The 17,816-nt window shown below is 36.8% G+C and overlaps 1 protein-coding gene and 1 long non-coding RNA gene across 3 annotated transcripts in view; one reads left to right on the forward strand and one right to left on the reverse strand.

The window, feature by feature from the left end:
• LOC127979551 (disks large-associated protein 3-like) overlaps positions 1 to 17,816 on the forward strand; it is a 182,929-nt gene that overhangs the window by 81,802 nt on the left and 83,311 nt on the right. The gene's annotated exons all lie outside the window — the stretch shown is intronic.
• Positions 7,601 to 11,607, reverse strand: LOC127979553 (uncharacterized). 2 transcript variants are annotated; one of them, XR_008158810.1, is made up of 8 exons: positions 11,411 to 11,607; positions 9,927 to 10,023; positions 9,718 to 9,801; positions 8,945 to 9,045; positions 8,762 to 8,858; positions 8,564 to 8,628; positions 8,249 to 8,461; positions 7,601 to 8,160 (listed from the first exon to the last, which is right to left on the reverse strand). It is a non-coding gene; the product is annotated as an uncharacterized LOC127979553 (long non-coding RNA). The 2 variants fall into 2 exon arrangements; XR_008158809.1 differs by having other exon boundaries at positions 8,945 to 9,049; positions 11,411 to 11,606.

Consider the following 17,816-nt stretch of genomic DNA (forward strand, 5'->3'; position numbering starts at 1 on the left):
TTTATACTTTTTAGTAATATATTGTGTCTCTATAAATTTATAGAGGCACGTACGTGTATCTGTAGTTTAGCCCAGCAGTCATAAAATATAGTTGACACATTGTGTTATACTGTATAGACATTGGGGGATTCTAGAAAGTCAGTGAGCATGGCAAAGCGAGGCTTTGGCGATATTGGGATGGAGTGAGAGGTGAGATCGACACCGAACGGGACAGTGTAGGACAGTCTGGACTTGTTCCTGTCCACTGTCCAATGAAGAGGTGTTTAATGAGAACTCGGGAAAGAAAAAGAGACAGCGAGAGAGTGAAGGAGACGGCAAACCTGAGAAATTGAATGTGAAGTGTAAGGTAGAATGAGAGAGGAGTTTAGAATTTAAAACTGGTTTTGGCATTAAATATTAATCTTCCTCAGGTTTGGAAGAGCAGTACGTTTCTTTCCAAAGCAGTGAAATACTCAGCAAAGGGTATGAACCCCAGAGGGAAATGTAGCTCACAACCATAAACCACACAGCACACACAGCGAAAGAGAGGGGGAAAAAATGAAACAGATTTTCTGCTATCCACAAGCACGAACATTTAAATCAGGACACACCTGCGTCCACAGGCATAACATGCTCACGCATCACATCCATATATGCAAAGTACCTCACATACTTTCTTCTCTCAAACTCATATTACATCACAGTAAGATCTTTAGCCAGTGAAGCAGAAATTTGCTTCCGACTGTGCATTTACATCCCCCAATATGCACATCCCCCAGCTGTTTCAGCACAAACAGCTTTTTATTTTTCAATTTACCACTCCCATCCTTACATTTCAATAATGCATGGTTTAAGAGAGAAACAGAACAAGACATTATATTGTTGCCTCATTTTGTTTCATTTAAAGTACCTGTACTAGAATGCTTTAGCAGTGTTATAACCATAGACTGTTAAAAAAATATGGACGTAGTGTCCGTGACGTCACCCATAGACTCCTCATTAGCGGTTTTGAAGCCTAAAGTGTGCAGAGCGGGCCGTCGCCATCTTGGCAGCGCTTCACCGCGCATCTCTCCCGGATAATCGAAAATGGGCAAAAAGTCGGGAGCTGATTGCTGAAGCCACACCCACCTAGTGCGACGGCATTGTCAGCAGCGGCAATCCACCTGTCACTCAAGTGGCCACGCCCTTAATTATGCAGAACTTTAAGGCTTAATATAATTTAAACGGAGGAGTTTTAAAAAAATTCACCCCCCTCACAGTTGTCATGAAGGGCAAAATTAGCAATATAGACCAAAATCATTTTTTGAACCAGGCTGTAAACATGTTTTTTTCTGCTGTAAAGTTGGGCATTTTAACATGGGGAGTCTATGGGACTGACTCCCTTTTGCAGCCAGCCTCAAGTGGCCAGTCGATGAATTGCAGTTTTAGTCACTTCCTTATTGGCCTCAGGAGAGAGAGCGGGAGGTTGCCGCTCGGTTATAACCCTTTATTTGCTAATGATTAATTGTCAGGCATTGTGATTAATGATTTATTTGCAAAAAAAAAATCCTCACAATATAAATGAAATCCATTTATACTCATTTACACACGTAAATACTTTTTCGTACAATAGAAATGTGTGATTATCCTTGAAACTTTGCAAAATATACATATATATATATATATATATATATATATATATATATATATATATATATATATATATATATATATATATATATATATATATATATATTTATATATATATATATATATATATATATATATTGCACATAAATATTTATTTTACTTTTAAGTTTTTCTCTTTTTGTCTGCTTTTTTTAAAAATGTTACACATAATATAATAATATTTCAAATAAATGCTTTTAGACAGGCTTCTCTTTTAACACAAAACTCACCTTATTCCGAAAGATGAATGATTAATAAGGTCATGGGCAGGTCGAATCAAATATCACACTCCCGGATGAACAATAACAGTTCCCCAGCCCTTGTGTCATCTCCCCAACTCTCTATTTCCCATCTATTGCCTGAGCAATGTGATATGTGATTCTGCCAGATCCATTCAGTTTTATAATAAAAGACAGCCATGCAGCCCCAGTGTGGGTCAAGGAGAGTGTCTGGCCCACATTAAATAGAAATCTGCCTTAATGTCATATATGGGGTGATATGGGAGTTGGCTTTAGCTGCATGTGTCAGAAAGGTTCTTCTCCTACAGGTCTTTCATAAGCATAATAATGTTTTATGTATGTACATTTATACAAGGTGAAGTTGATGATGGCAGTATGTGTATTTTGTGCCCTGCTTTAGTGGATAAAGGTAAAAGGCATAAATGTTTCTGTTTAATCACACAAATGCCAACCCGTTCTCATCAGTCTGCGTATAAATAACACGACTTTACACTTTCTATTTGCGTGTAATGCATACGCCAAATGCCATTTTTGCGTGCATATGATACGCCAATCCTTCCCATTAATTTCGGTGGAGAGCAGATGCGTCCAAATAACACGCATCATCTTCAGCGGCAGTGACGTCACCAGCGAGGCTCGTTCAGTTCACCTGATGCGCGTACACCTTCAAACAGGTAAGCAAGGGTAAATATATTTTTTTATTCTTCTTTTTGTAATGATATCACGTGGTTAAGCGTATTGTTTTAATTTTTTCAGTATTTCTGCATCACGTTAGACAGGGCCGTGTTTTTAAAGGGCAGTTTATGCTCCAATTATGGGTCAGTGGGCTGCTCAGCTAGCCTACCATTGTCATTAGCCTAAGCTAACCTGTACTGTTTATAGACCTGTTGCAGTTTTAAATAAATTTATGATTTGACATATGGGTCTTCAGCTTTTAGACATGACTAATACAAGCAAAACAAAGCACCCAAACCCAATATCGCGTGATAATCGTGATCGTGTAAAAAGTCCACACATTTAGCATATTTTTACAATACTAGCCTAACTTTTGCTTGACCACGTCATGTGTAGCCAATACACACACAGTAACTACAGCATATTTACCATGCTTCTCCTACTGTAACCGTAGTTTTACTCTGGACTTTGTAACGCACATAACCACGACATTTACTATGGGTTTACCATAGTAACCATAGTTTTACTCTGGTATTTGTATTTACTAACACACAGTAACCACGACATTTACTATGGGTTTACCATAGTAACCATAGTTTTACTCTGGTATTTGTATTTACTAACACACAGTAACCACGACATTTACTATGGGTTTACCATAGTAACCATAGTTTTACTCTGGTATTTGTATTTACTAACACACAGTAACCACGACATTTACTATGGGTTTACCATAGTAACCATAGTTTTACTCTGGTATTTGTAGTTACTAACACACAATAACCACGACATTTACTATGGGTTTACCATAGTAACCATAGTTTTACTCTGGTATTTGTATTTACTAACACACAGTAACCACGACATTTACTATGGGTTTACCATAGTAACCATAGTTTTACTCTGGTATTTGTATTTACTAACACACAGTAACCACGACATTTACTATGGGTTTACCATAGTAACCATAGTTTTACTCTGGTATTTGTAGTTACTAACACACAATAACCACAACACTTACCAGGATTTTACCACAGTAACTGTGTTTTTACTCTACCCTGTTTGTAAAGCACACTAACCACTAAGTTTGCCATGCCTTTAATATCTTTTTGTGATGTAATTGTAATTCAGTGTTTTTTCTGTCTTGCAGTTACGTCGGATTACATACTCCACAACAACCTGTAATCCAGCAGATCTTTAAAGAAGCCATCTCTTGTAAAATCTCTCTCTCTCTCTCTCTCTCTCTCTCTCTCTCTCTCTCTCTCTCGCTCTGCTAGAATTAACAGGGAACTTCAACTCCACGCTCCCAATGCTGATATTGAAGAAGCTGTCAAGGGGGCTGAACAAGTCCTTCAAAGGATCAACCCTTCACAGGTAATGTTGAAGACTCTTAGTTATAACTGATTTGCTTTAATGAACGCATCCTTATATTATGTGTTAATCAAATATTTTGGTCACAGATCATTTTAACACACTGTCTCAACATGTTTATATTTCAGGAAGGCCTGTCATGAGATTTGAATTTGACCATCTTGTGCATTTATGAAGAAGACCAAAAGCTGCAAAGGCAAACACTTCCAATGGTACGTCAGATACATTTTTCTCAGCATTTGATGTTTCTTAAATTTTGGTTCACTTAGCCCATCAGGAAGAACACTCAACAAAGAGCATGTTGTAGTAGTAATAATTCATCCAATAATCATATTATATTGCACAAGCGTACTTGTACAAAATTCTACAACTTTTACTCCTACTGCTGTTATTGGCCATTACCACAGCTCCCATCAGATTGTGCCCATTGTAAGAGTGTTTATATCATGAAGTTTAAATGAAGTCCATTGTATTCTTTATTAATCTTTACAAATTGGTGCCGCCTCTTCCTGTTTCAACAGTACATGATATCTGTCCACACCTCATAGTCTGCCTTTCTTTCTATGGTGATGTTACTGAACACATCTGTCTTAGAAGCAAGAGAATGGAAATCCTAGTTTAACTTTTCAAGTGCTACAAATAAGATCTTCAATGAATTTGGGCAATCAGATCACTTAAAGTTGTTCACACAAAGACCAATAACTATAATGAGAAGTATTTTAGCATCCACACCAACAGACAATACTGTACAATTACTGCTATGCACACTGCAGTTACAGTATGTTGTATTCTGCCATTTGTTGTTGTCAGTGTTTTTGTTGTTCATAATGTGATAAATTATCTTTGTTTCTTCTTGCAGGATTTCTCACAGATTACTTAATCATTCTTCATCAGCTCTTCACAATATCAGCCCATTCAAAAGCTTCCAGATCTTCCTCTCTTGTGTGACACATCTGCTCTCAGTCCTTTACTGCCAACCTCCAGTCTTAGCATTTCTGCTTGTATTCATTTTTGCTCTACATTCATCACTCCAATCTCTACTATAAGCTCTCCTGTATATATATATATATATACACATAATAATAATTATTATTATTAACCATTTATTTGTTTTGCATTTATTCACAATAGAAGCAAACAATGATTACAGGATATATGTTTTTAAAGGTGATAATTGTAAAATATTGGAGCATTGTTCTTAATCATTTTTGCCTATTTGGTTGATAAAGGGAAGAAAACAATATATTTTCAACTGTAGCCTTGATTATTCTTTGGCATCTTTTGTCAGGATTATTATAAATTATAAATGAATATTAAACTTATGTTTTTTGAAGGGAGTTTCTGTTGCAATTTTGTTTGTTTGTTTTCACTTAGTTACCTCTATGCATTTTTTTTAATCAACTTTTCTTTTTTTTTTCATAGTGGAATAAACTGGAGAGAGACTGTTCTGGGCACTATGTTTATCTGCGAAAAGTTTGACATATCAATAAACACTGTAAAATGACTAGACAATGAGTGATTGATGTCATGATGTTTGTTTGTTTGTTTTCTATTCCTATAGTTCAACTGGTGGATCTAAGAATGACAAGTTTTTAGGGTCCATTTCCATGAAAAGTAGATGTGATAAATTGTTTACCTTTAATACACTATAAATACATTGTAAATATTACAGAAGGAAAATTGAGTAGTAGAAAAATATTGTGTTTAAATAATCTTCAGAGGTGTTCTTTTTTAAGCAAATGAAACATTTTGACATTTATTTTTCACACAGTATATGCAAACTTTTGAGTTTAAGTACTGTACACTAATATTAGTGTAAACAATGTAGCCTATTCAATACAATGGGAATCATTATACCTTCGTTAAAACACAAAACAAAAAAACACCTTTAATCAACGTATTTCTTGCTGCATCAGGGTAACTGCAGCTTCTGTCCATTCACTACAGGAACCAGGAAGCTCCCGGCATAAATGACCATATATGTACAAGTTAGTGTGACGCCTCTGCTCAACTGGGTTGCCATTGGCTTTGACGTTCCCTTGGCTCTCGCAGAACTCGTTGTGATTGGACTATCTTTTAACCCAAATTATAAACCGCTTAATGTTGCAAAGTCCGTTTGACTGTAATTATTACGTCAGTAACACCTTCAGTTAACAATGCAGTGTTGCTATGTCGTGAGAAATTACCTCTTTACCGAAATCGTAACCCTAACCCTAAGCACAACTCCAATAAACTCCAAATACCAGCGCTAATATTACTCGCGTTCAAACGATAGAATGGCAGAGGCTTATGGGTAATGTAGTTTAAAATGTTTAATAATTAAAAAAAATGGGAAAATGCAATCTTTTTTAACAAAGGGTCATCTAAACATGTTCATTGTGTAAACATTAATGACATATTAAAGAGGCAGGCTGAAATTCCATATTTTACTAAGTGCACTTTTTTAAACACCTTTATACCACCTTTCCATATATGTTTGAAAACTCTGTCCAACATTATTTAATTAGCATAGCATAAGTAGTTGTCCTGCCAATTTTTTCTTTGACACTATAATCAGACTTTGATTTACAGCCATTTGAAATTTACATTTTTTTGCTCTTCTAGGGGACTCTACTGGGCCCTTGAAGATGGAAGGGCAGTAAAACATACACATACCTTTTCTCATCATGGACAACAGACTGTGCTGAGTCATAATTTTTAAGTTTTTCTTTTCAACAAATTGCCAATATGTAAGTTGTAAGTCATGTTTATCTTAGAATAAGAATAGAACCATAAAAATATACATCAGTGCCTATTTGGAATAGGCTCCAAATATTGAATTACATCAGGTGCGAAAGTAAACAAAGACACCAATTTAAACAACCAATACATACTGTGACACTTCATTGTACTTTCACAGTGTCAATGTGTCATTCAGTAAGACAAGGTACAGAGAGTGTGTAGTTTATAGTGCAAAGCCATACAATTCATGCAATGCAAAGAATCATAATATTAAGAGCTAATTTGTGTCTCTGTGTAAAATACTCCTCATATTTGTCCTCCTCGGGTACTAAACATCAGTAATGTGCATGCTCATCTTGCTTATTATACAGTACTGGATTCATGTTGATCTTTCCCTTGTCCATCACCTTCAGTTGTGCATGAAATTCCTGCAGCATTATAGTCCATGCAGTATCTTCTAATGCAGCTTTCAGCCTGCCCTTCATCTAACCGAATGTCATTAATGTAACCAAATGTTCATTTCTTAATTAAAACACATTTATCTATTGTTTACACAATTAAATGGTGTATTTACCAAACACCATTCTTAATATAGAATATTCACCCTACTTTATTATCCAACACCATGTGCAGTACTTTACTGGAGGATACAACATAAAGACAACTAAAGTAGTGTATTAAGACAAATGATATACAATTTTTAACAATATTAAAAATGGGTTATGTTAAAACCATGTTTTTCTAATCAGATGAAGCCATGCAAATGCATGCATGGTGAAATGTCTTGAGCCCCAAAGAATCACATCAAGTTTTTAGAGCTCTCCTGCTTTTCTTCCTCTTCTTGCTTGTCCATGTCCTGGACATATCATAATCTTCCATGTCATACATTTTTTTTGCAGTTGTTATGCAGCACCCTACAGCACAACTGATGAACAAAAGACATGTAACTAATTTAAATCAAATATCTTTATTGTCACAATACAATGAACACAAGTATACAGGTGATGAAAGTCTTGGGTGCAGACTGCAGCGTGACAGTATGGATGACAAATGAATTAAGATCATGAATATATGTAATACAAATTCTGAATATATATATGCAACACACATATATAAGGGACTCAATTCAGGTAGAGAACAATATATGTTAAAAATTATGCTATACAGAGAGCATGAATTGAAAACAATAATAATCACAGTACACATACATCTCTGCAGTAAAGCACGGTATGAATTAGTGCAAACAGAATGTCAGGGTGCATAATAATATTGAGTCCAGTCAGCATAACTGATAAGAGTGCAGGGCATATGAGGTTGGTGGGGTGTGTATGGTTTTACTGGTATGAGTTCAGTTCAGTCTGATTGCCTGTGAAAGGAACTTGTCTCACTGTCTGCTGGTGTAGGTTCTGTGATAACGTCTGCCTGATGGTAACAGTGAGAGCAATCCATGGCTCGGCTGGCTGGAGTCTCTGACGGTCCTCCTCACACTCCACCTGGTCTAGATGTCCTGGAGGGCCAAAACATGTATTTAGGTTATGGTAAATCAATAAACAATATATAGTATTTTTATTTATAATTGTTGCACTGGACTTAACATTGATTCTTGTTGGGGATATTGGCCAAAAGAATCCCACCACAACTAGCTCTCGTTGTTTAGCTGTGATGTTTACTTTTACAGGCCGTAACATCTGAGCTGTCGCAGTAGAGCGGTTTGTGAATGCAGTCTTCACAGAAGATAACTGATGGGTTCAGGTAGCAGTGCTGCACTCGGTGGCCATTCAATTGATATCTTCATCAACTGGCTTCATCTTAATTCAAACAAACAGACAAAACAATAAGTCAGCAATAACAGCAATAACCATTCTAGAGTAATAGTGTTGGTGAATACAGTTGCAGGTGTCAGTACTCACCATATTCAGTCATTTCCTTTCCAAATCACAGAGATGATGCACAGCTTATTTGCTCATTTTAGGAGCTATAAAAAAGATGTATATGTGAAAAACTATAACTGCGGACTTGAAAAGTCTTTTGAGAGATCAACATCAATGTTGTACCACACATAACTGCATTGAATTCAGACATACAAATTGAAATGAGAAACTTTTCACCTTTCTGTCTTTTCTTTTGGGGCACAAGAAGTCCATGTTCATTCCTCATTTCTTTAGGACTGGTTTGACTGATTTTCTTTGCGTTTCTGGTCTTCAGCTGTAAAACAAGAAAATATTTATTGACCCCATGTTTAATCATTATTGTTGTTTAAAAATATAAATAAAGCAGATATCATTATATACTTCAAGCACAAGTTCCTTGGCAACTCTAGTAGGCTCCTGAGTTCATCTGTACACATCAGATTCAGCGTCTGAGAAAATGCCATCATGCAAACTCTCAGTTTCTGCCTTACAACAGAGCATAAAAGAATGTGTGAGTGAGGGAGTACAGCATGAAGATGAAGTGAAAAAGGCAGAGAAAGGCAGAATTTTGTGTATAAATTTAACAGAATGAGGGGAACATTTAAGAGATTTAAGAGAACAGTATTGTCTGTTGGTGTGGATGCTAAAATACTTCTCATTATAGTTATTGGTCTTTGTGTGAACAACTTTAAGTGATCTGATTGCCCAAATTCATTGAAGATCTGATGTGTAGCACTTGAAAAGTTAAACTAGGATTTCCATTCTCTTGCTTCTAAGACAGATGTGTTCAGTAACATCACCATAGAAAGAAAGGCAGACTATGAAGTGTGGACAGATATCATGTACTGTTGAAACAGGAAGAGGCGGCACCAATTTGTAAAGATTAATAAAGAATACAATGGACTTCATTTAAACTTCATGATATAAACACTCTTACAATGGGCACAATCTGATGGGAGCTGTGGTAATGGCCAATAACAGCAGTAGGAGTAAAAGTTGTAGAATTTTGTACAAGTAAGCTTGTGCAATATAATATGATTATTGGATGAATTATTACTACTACAACATGCTCTTTGTTGAGTGTTCTTCCTGATGGGCTAAGTGAACCAAAATTTAAGAAACATCAAATGCTGAGAAAAATGTATCTGACGTACCATTGGAAGTGTTTGCCTTTGCAGCTTTTGGTCTTCTTCATAAATGCACAAGATGGTCAAATTCAAATCTCATGACAGGCCTTCCTGAAATATAAACATGTTGAGACAGTGTGTTAAAATGATCTGTGACCAAAATATTTGATTAACACATAATATAAGGATGCGTTCATTAAAGCAAATCAGTTATAACTAAGAGTCTTCAACATTACCTGTGAAGGGTTGATCCTTTGAAGGACTTGTTCAGCCCACTTGACAGCTTCTTCAGTATCAGCATTGGGAGCGTGGAGTTGAAGTTCCCTGTTAATTCTAGCAGAGCGAGAGAGAGAGAGAGAGAGAGAGAGAGAGATAGAGAGAGAGAGAGAGAGAGAGAGAGAGAGAGAGAGAGAGAGAGAGAGAGAGAGATTTTACAAGAGATGGCTTCTTTAAAGATCTGCTGGATTACAGGTTGTTGTGGAGTATGTAATCCGACGTAACTGCAAAACAGAAAAAACACTGAATTACAATTACATCACAAAAAGATATTAAAGGCATGGCAAACTTAGTGGTTACTGTGCTTTACAAATAGTGTAGCGTAAAAACACAGTTACTGTGGTAAAATCCTGGTAAGTGTTGTGGTTATTGTGTGTTAGTAACTACAAATACCAGAGTAAAACTATGATTACTATGGTAAACCCATAGTAAATGTTGTGGTTATTGTGTGTTAGTAACTACAAATACCAGAGTAAAACTATGGTTACTATGGTAAACCCATAGTAAATGTCGTGGTTATTGCGTGTTAGTAACTACAAATACCAGAGTAAAACTATGGTTACTATGGTAAACCCATAGTAAATGTCGTGGTTATGTGTGTTAGTAAATACAAATACCAGAGTAAAACTATGGTTACTATGGTAAACCCATAGTAAATGTCGTGGTTATGTGTGTTAGTAAATACAAATACCGGAGTAAAACTATGGTTACTATGGTAAACCCATAGTAAATGTCGTGGTTATTGCGTGTTAGTAACTACAAATACCAGAGTAAAACTATGGTTACTATGGTAAACCCATAGTAAATGTCGTGGTTATGTGTGTTAGTAAATACAAATACCAGAGTAAAACTATGGTTACTATGGTAAACCCATAGTAAATGTCGTGGTTATGTGTGTTAGTAAATACAAATACCAGAGTAAAACTATGGTTACTATGGTAAACCCATAGTAAATGTCGTGGTTATGTGCGTTACAAAGTCCAGAGTAAAACTACGGTTACAGTAGGAGAAGCATGGTAAATATGCTGTAGTTACTGTGTGTGTATTGGCTACACATGACGTGGTCAAGCAAAAGTTAGGCTAGTATTGTAAAAATATGCTAAATGTGTGGACTTTTTACACGATCACGATTATCACGCGATATTGGGTTGGGTGCTTTGTTGTGCTTGTATTAGTCATGTCTAAAAGCTGAAGACCCATATGTCACATCATTATTTATGTAAAACTGCAACAGGTCTATAAACAGTACAGGTTAGCTTAGGCTAATGACAATGGTAGGCTAGCTGAGCAGCCCACTGACCCATAATTTGAGCATAAACTGCCCTTTAAAAACACGACCCTGTCTAACGTGATGCAGAAATACTGAAATAATTAAAACAATACGCTTAACCACGTGATATCATTACAAAAAGAAGAAGAAAAAAATATATTTACCCTTGCTTACCTGTTTGAAGGTGTACGCGCATCAGGTGAACTGAACGAGCCTCGCTGGTGACGTCACTGCCGCTGAAGATGATGCGTGTTATTTGGACGCATCTGCTCTCCACCGAAATTAATGGGAAGGATTGGCGTATCATATGCACGCAAAAATGGCATTTGGCGTATGCATTACACGCAAATAGAAAGTGTAATGTCGTGTTATTTATACGCAGACTGATGAGAACGGGTTGCAAATGCATATGTACATACAGACTACCATCATCCACTTCACCTTGAATAAATACATGTACAGAACATTATTTTTATGCTAATGAAAAATATGTGTGTATATATTTATTTTTCATAAAATGTAGGTAAGAACAGGGAACAGCTTGATTCTATGATGAGCAATTAGTACATTTCTTTATGGATTTTGATGTATACAGTGTATTATTGCCAGTCCAATCTAAGCCTCTTATTAAAATCTCAAACAGATTTATTTGCATTTTATCTGAAACAAATACATTTCAGCAGGCACAATTTGCAAAATCTAGATGCATCTAAAGGTTGGCTTCAACAGGAGCTTTCTTTTGAGAAGCCGTCCAGATGATTCATTGGCATGTAGGTGATGCCTTACGCTTCCAAAGACTCAGATGCAACCAGCAAATTTAATTATCTACTTTACCTTAACTAGGTTCTCCAAACAAAGTGGACGATCAATCAGGAAGACAAGGTCAAAGAGGGTACTAATTGGCTGATGGTGAAGGAGCATTAATATTAAAACCAATGTGTGAATGTCACAATACCATAAGTACTCTAAGGAATCCAAAAATGTTCTTAAAAGCAGGGTTTTTGTAAAATGTTCAGAATGCTTTACCTCCCAAAAACTGCATTCTATACCTAAAGTATGATAGACCATTTATCTTCATTTACAATTTTGACCTGAACTCTTCCTGCGTCTACTTGGAAAATCAATGATCATGGGTATGATAAGAAATTAGGGATGTCCCGATCAGGTTTTTTTGCCCTTGAGTCCGAGTCCGAGTCCGAGTCATTTGATTTTCAGTATCTGCCAATACCAAGTCCCGATCCGATACTTCTATAATACATAAAAAAAGAATAAGAAGAGCGAAAAAACAGGTTCAGGATGTTCAATAAATTACATTTAGAAATATATTCAAATATAAAACAGCTATTTTAAATAGGCTAGTGAAAATATTTACTGTTTTGCTGCACTTTGGATCAAATAAATGCAGGCTTGGTGAACAGAAGAGACTTCTTTAAAAAAAAAGAAAAAAAAATTAACCAGCTTACTGTTCAAAAACTTCTGACTGGTAGTATAGACAACTTCAATTTTTCTCTTATTTTCTAGCTTTTAATTGGCTTAGAAATCTATAAATGCTGGACAATAAAAAAAGAATAATGATTTGTTTATATACTACAAACACTGTTTATCACATAATAAGGCCGAATAGTTTCTATACTGTAATAAATGTCAGTTAGCACTGAATTGTTCATATACTTTATTTATCACCTGCTGGAGGTGACTTAAAAAACAATTTATTGTCGTGATCATATATTAATGTCTTCGTGTTTGCATAAGTTTCTGTTTTCCTGTGAAAACCACAGCGATAGCTGAACGCTTTTGTCCTATATTATCAGTGCGAGAGCACGCTCTGGCTTCTAGTATAAATGAAACACACACTGCAAGAGAGTTTAGCGCTCTGTGATGTTCATCTCGCTGTATTCTGGGTCCGAATGAAATATCAGGTCATGCGCAGACTATCCTGTCTCTTTGAGTTTGAATCTATATTTATTCACACCATCTCTTGAAAACAAAGTGATGTCATGCTGCGAGTGGCAGTCAAAAGGGTCTAACTCTGTGCCACAGCATAACTAAAGATGTGTTAAAAATGTATGAGAATATATATATCCTGATCGAGAGGTAACGTCTGATTCCGATCGAGTTTGAAACCACGGGATCGGCCCCGATTTCCAATCACGTGATCGGATCTGGACATCCTTATAAAAAATTATAAGTATTGCATGGTCCTTGTAACTTTCTGCCAGCTGTGTTCCCATTTTTAACGCCCCCTTCCCCTCTCTGCCCATTTTCACTATTAAGCCTGTATGGCGCCCAGAGAAACAAACTAACTTTATAGTGTACACTCATAATATTAAATTAATACATGCTGCATTGTGGTGTGCATTAAAGTCAGCAGTTCGCCAATTTCCCCCTGATAATAATTGCTATATCCTGCTCAGCCTTCTGGGAAATCCCTATAGTTTAGCAGACCCCTAATTAAAAGTCCTGCAGCCACTCATTAGTTCCTCGCTGCCCTGCGAAACAAAAGCGTGTCGAAGTAGAGCAGAGCTATTGATCATATTAGCATAAAAAGCTGCAGCGGCAGGTGACCTGAACTGATCGCTTCTCCACGCAGCAGAGGTCATAGAGCAGGGTTATGACCCACCTTGAGCTCCATGAATAGTACTGTACATTATTATTATTATTGTCACCTTTGTCATTACTGAATTGGCTATGGGTTAGTGATGAAGGTACAATGCTAATTTGCAGAAGTCAAAAGGACACTGACTTTGGGTGTCTGATGGAAACTATTTGACCTCCCCGGTCTCTCTATTTGTTCTCTCTAATGTAAGAGGAGCACTAAATCACTGCTTCAGCAGAAATAGAGTATAGTATAGTTACAAGAACAAGAGAAACACTTCGCTTTTTCTTTCATATTTTGATATTTGGGCCAGTATCATCTGTCATGATGTCAAGGGCAAAACAGCAGCATTTGGCTGTTAAATTCTCAACACTATAAGTGCAATAAATCAGTAAGGAGAGAGGAAGAGACAGAAAGAGATGGATGGATGGATGGATGGATTAATGGATGGATAGATAGATAGATAGATAGATAGATAGATAGATAGATAGATAGATAGATAGATAGATAGATAGATAGATAGATAGATAGATAGATAGATAGATAGATAGATAGATAGATAGATAGATAGATAGATAGATAGATAGATAGATAGATAGATAGATAGATAGATAGATAGTGATCCACTAATTAGAATTAGGGAAGTACCTGTAACAGATGTGCAGTTTTTGAACTGTGATATGCTAAAGCAGGAAAGGAATGAGAAAGGAAGCAGTTTGACCTTAATCAAAGTCTGCAAGTTAAGGACATTCTGTATGAAGAAAAATGAAAAATAAACTGGCTTGAATGTTAGAGGTCAGAAACAAGAAGGGTAGAAGAGAATTATTCATTTTATTCCCTCTCTCACTCTCAAGCTACACTATTTAGCATGAGGACTGAAACCCTGTGCCAAGTTCAGTCACACATAACCAGGAAAATAAAAGAAAAATAAGATGTTAATACAACATTAATGATGCAAAATACTGGCTTTTACAAACACTCAAGGGGACACAAGTGTTCCCTCGATTGCCTGCAATGCCCTGCACACAGACACACACTGACATCTCGACGCTGTGCCAGCCTCTACACCCAGATGCATGCAAGCACATGAATTCTTAATTGGTTTCCTGGAGTTTTGAGTTTATAATCATGTTTAGAGTGAACTTGGTGGCAGCACACATTTCTATGGTGACCTATATTCTATGATTGCTGTTTCCTTTTTGGAACAATGGAGAAGTTGTGTTCTAATTATTCTGGCTAGAACTGCAGTCACAAATCAATAGGAGTTTAGAATCTTCCTGCTGAAACTTTTACTTCACATCCCATTACTCACTTGCACTACTCACCTGTGATCTTTGGGTTAAATTGTTTCATTATGTTCCAAGCATGCTTAAAGAGCAACACATCATGTTGTGATCTAAAGAAATTAAAGGGGGGGTTGAAATGCTATTTCATGCATACTGAGTTTTTTACACTGTTAAAGAGTTGGATTCCCATGCTAAACATGGACAAAGTTTCAAAAATTAAGTTGTACGTTTGAAGGAGTATTTTTGTTCCCAAAATACTCCTTCCGGTTTGTCACAAGTTTCGGAAAGTTTTTTTCGAGTATGGCTCTGTGTGACGTTAGATGGAGCGGAATTTCCTTATATGGGTCCTAAGGCACTTCTGCCGGAAGAGCACGCGCTCCCGTATAGCGAGGCTGAGCACAGACATTTCACTGAGCGATTCACTGATCAGAGCGAGAGCGTCGCGAAAAGTCACAAAAGGAGTGTGTTTTTGGTTGCCAGGGCAAGACAACCCTGCACAGTTTACCAAAAAAAAAAAAAAACAGCATTAAGGGACCAGTGGATGGAGTTTATTTTTACAGAGCATCCACGGAGTTGTGCAAGTGTTTTTGTTTGTTCCTTGCATTTCGAAGATGCTTGTTTTACAAACAAGGCCCAGTTTGACGACGGATTTGCGTATCATTTATTTCTTAAGGATGATGCAATCCCAACGGAAAAGGGTCACAATCGTGTGTTGGAACCGCAGGCGGTGAGTAAAACTGCTTAAAATATATCTGCCTCCTTGTTAGTGCGTCCCGCTCGGAGCGAGTCATTGCTGCTGCTGCTCTCGTTCAGTTTCAGCCTCTGGATCTGATTCTGGATCATAAATAAACGGCTGAATCTGACTGTAAGCCATAGTTTGTTTTGGATGATGGTTTTTCCCTCACGGTAATGTCACAGTTTCCTAATGCTCTCAACGCAAAAGCCTACTGGCGCTAGTGATTCTTTAGCTCCGCCCACACGTCACGCCTCCAGTCGGTCGTGTTTTTCCGGGAAAAATCGGTACAGACTATCTTTCTCTTATGAATATAATAAAACTAAAGACTTTTTGGAGTTATGAAGGATGCAGTACTACTCTATAGGTACTCAAGATTAACAGGATTTTGAGTGAGAACGAGCATTTCACCCCCCCCCCCCCTCCCCCCGTTAAAGAACTGATGATTAACAAAATAGTTGACATGTATCAGTCTGGAAATGGTTATAAAGTGATTTTTGGGGGATATGACTCCAGCAAACCATGGTCAGAACAATTATCAGCAAATGGAGAACAGTTGAAACAGTGGTGAACCTTCCCTAGGAGTGGCCAGCCAACCAACCTTACTCCAATTAATTAATAATCTTACACAATGTAGATTCATCCAAGAGATCATAAAAGAACCCAAAACAACATCTAAAGACCTGCAGGCCTCACTTGCCTTAATTGAGGGGTTCCAAGGCAAAAGCCACTGCTGACTAAAAAGAACACAAAGGCTCATCTCACATTTGCCAAAAAATCTTGATTATCCCCAAGACTTTTGGGAAAATATTCTGTGGACTGATGAGACAAGTTGAACTTTTTGGAATGTGTGTCCCCCATTACATCTGGAGTAAAACCAACACATTTCATATAAATAGCATCATACCAACAGTCAAACATGGTGGAGGAAGTGTGATGGTCTGGGGCTGCTTAGCAGCTTCAGGACCTGGACGACTTGCCATATTTAATGGAACCATGAATTCTGTACTCCTGAAGGAGAATGTCCAGCCGTCAGTGTGTGACCTCAAGCTCAAGCGCACTTGGGTTATTCAGCAGGACAATGATACCAAATACACCAGCAAGAGGTTTTGGAGTGGCCAAGTCAAAGTCCGGACTTAAATATGAATGAGAATGCTTTAGCATGATCTTAAACAATCCATTCATGCTTGAAAACCCTCCAATGTGGTTGAATTAAAGCAATTATGAAAAGAAGAGTGGGCTAAAATTCCTCCACAGTGATGTGAGACTCATTGGCAGTTATAGAAATGCTTGATTGTAGACAATATATATATATATATATATATATATATATATATATATATATATATATATATATATATATATATATATATATATATATATATATATGCCTGGCCCTACATGAAAAAGTAATTGCCCCAAAATCTAATGATTGGTTGTCTACAATCAAGCATATATATATATATATATATATATATGATAAGAACTTCATTCCATTTTACCTTTTTATGTTGTCTTCATCTGTTCATTTTTTCTTCTGATAAATTGTAAGCTATCTATTGTAAATTCACATATAGCTGAGCCTTTTTAATGTACCTTAGATCAATTACAGCATTGAGGAGAGACAGGGATTGTATTAAATTAATCACAATGATGAATGTAAGCCTCAAAATTTGGTTTCAATGCAAACTCAGTAATGAGGGCAAACATTGAGTATGAGGTCCCTCTAGACCATCTTGCATGGTCTATTACAGTGACTCATTGTCTCTCAGCTTTAACCCATCACACATTCCCCAAACCGTTAGAGGATACCTGGAAGATATACATACCCAATTAAACCTTGATGCCAGTTTAATTTTCCACTTTCCCCCTGTTGTCTCTTTCTTTTCCAGCCTGGAAGCACTTCACATGATTATTATCTTGCATGTGGGAGAAAAAGTTTGTACTTGGGAACTAGAAACGGGG

The sequence above is a fragment of the Carassius gibelio genome, chromosome B19 (assembly GCF_023724105.1).
Source record: "Carassius gibelio isolate Cgi1373 ecotype wild population from Czech Republic chromosome B19, carGib1.2-hapl.c, whole genome shotgun sequence".
NCBI classification, from domain to species: Eukaryota; Metazoa; Chordata; class Actinopteri; order Cypriniformes; family Cyprinidae; genus Carassius; species Carassius gibelio.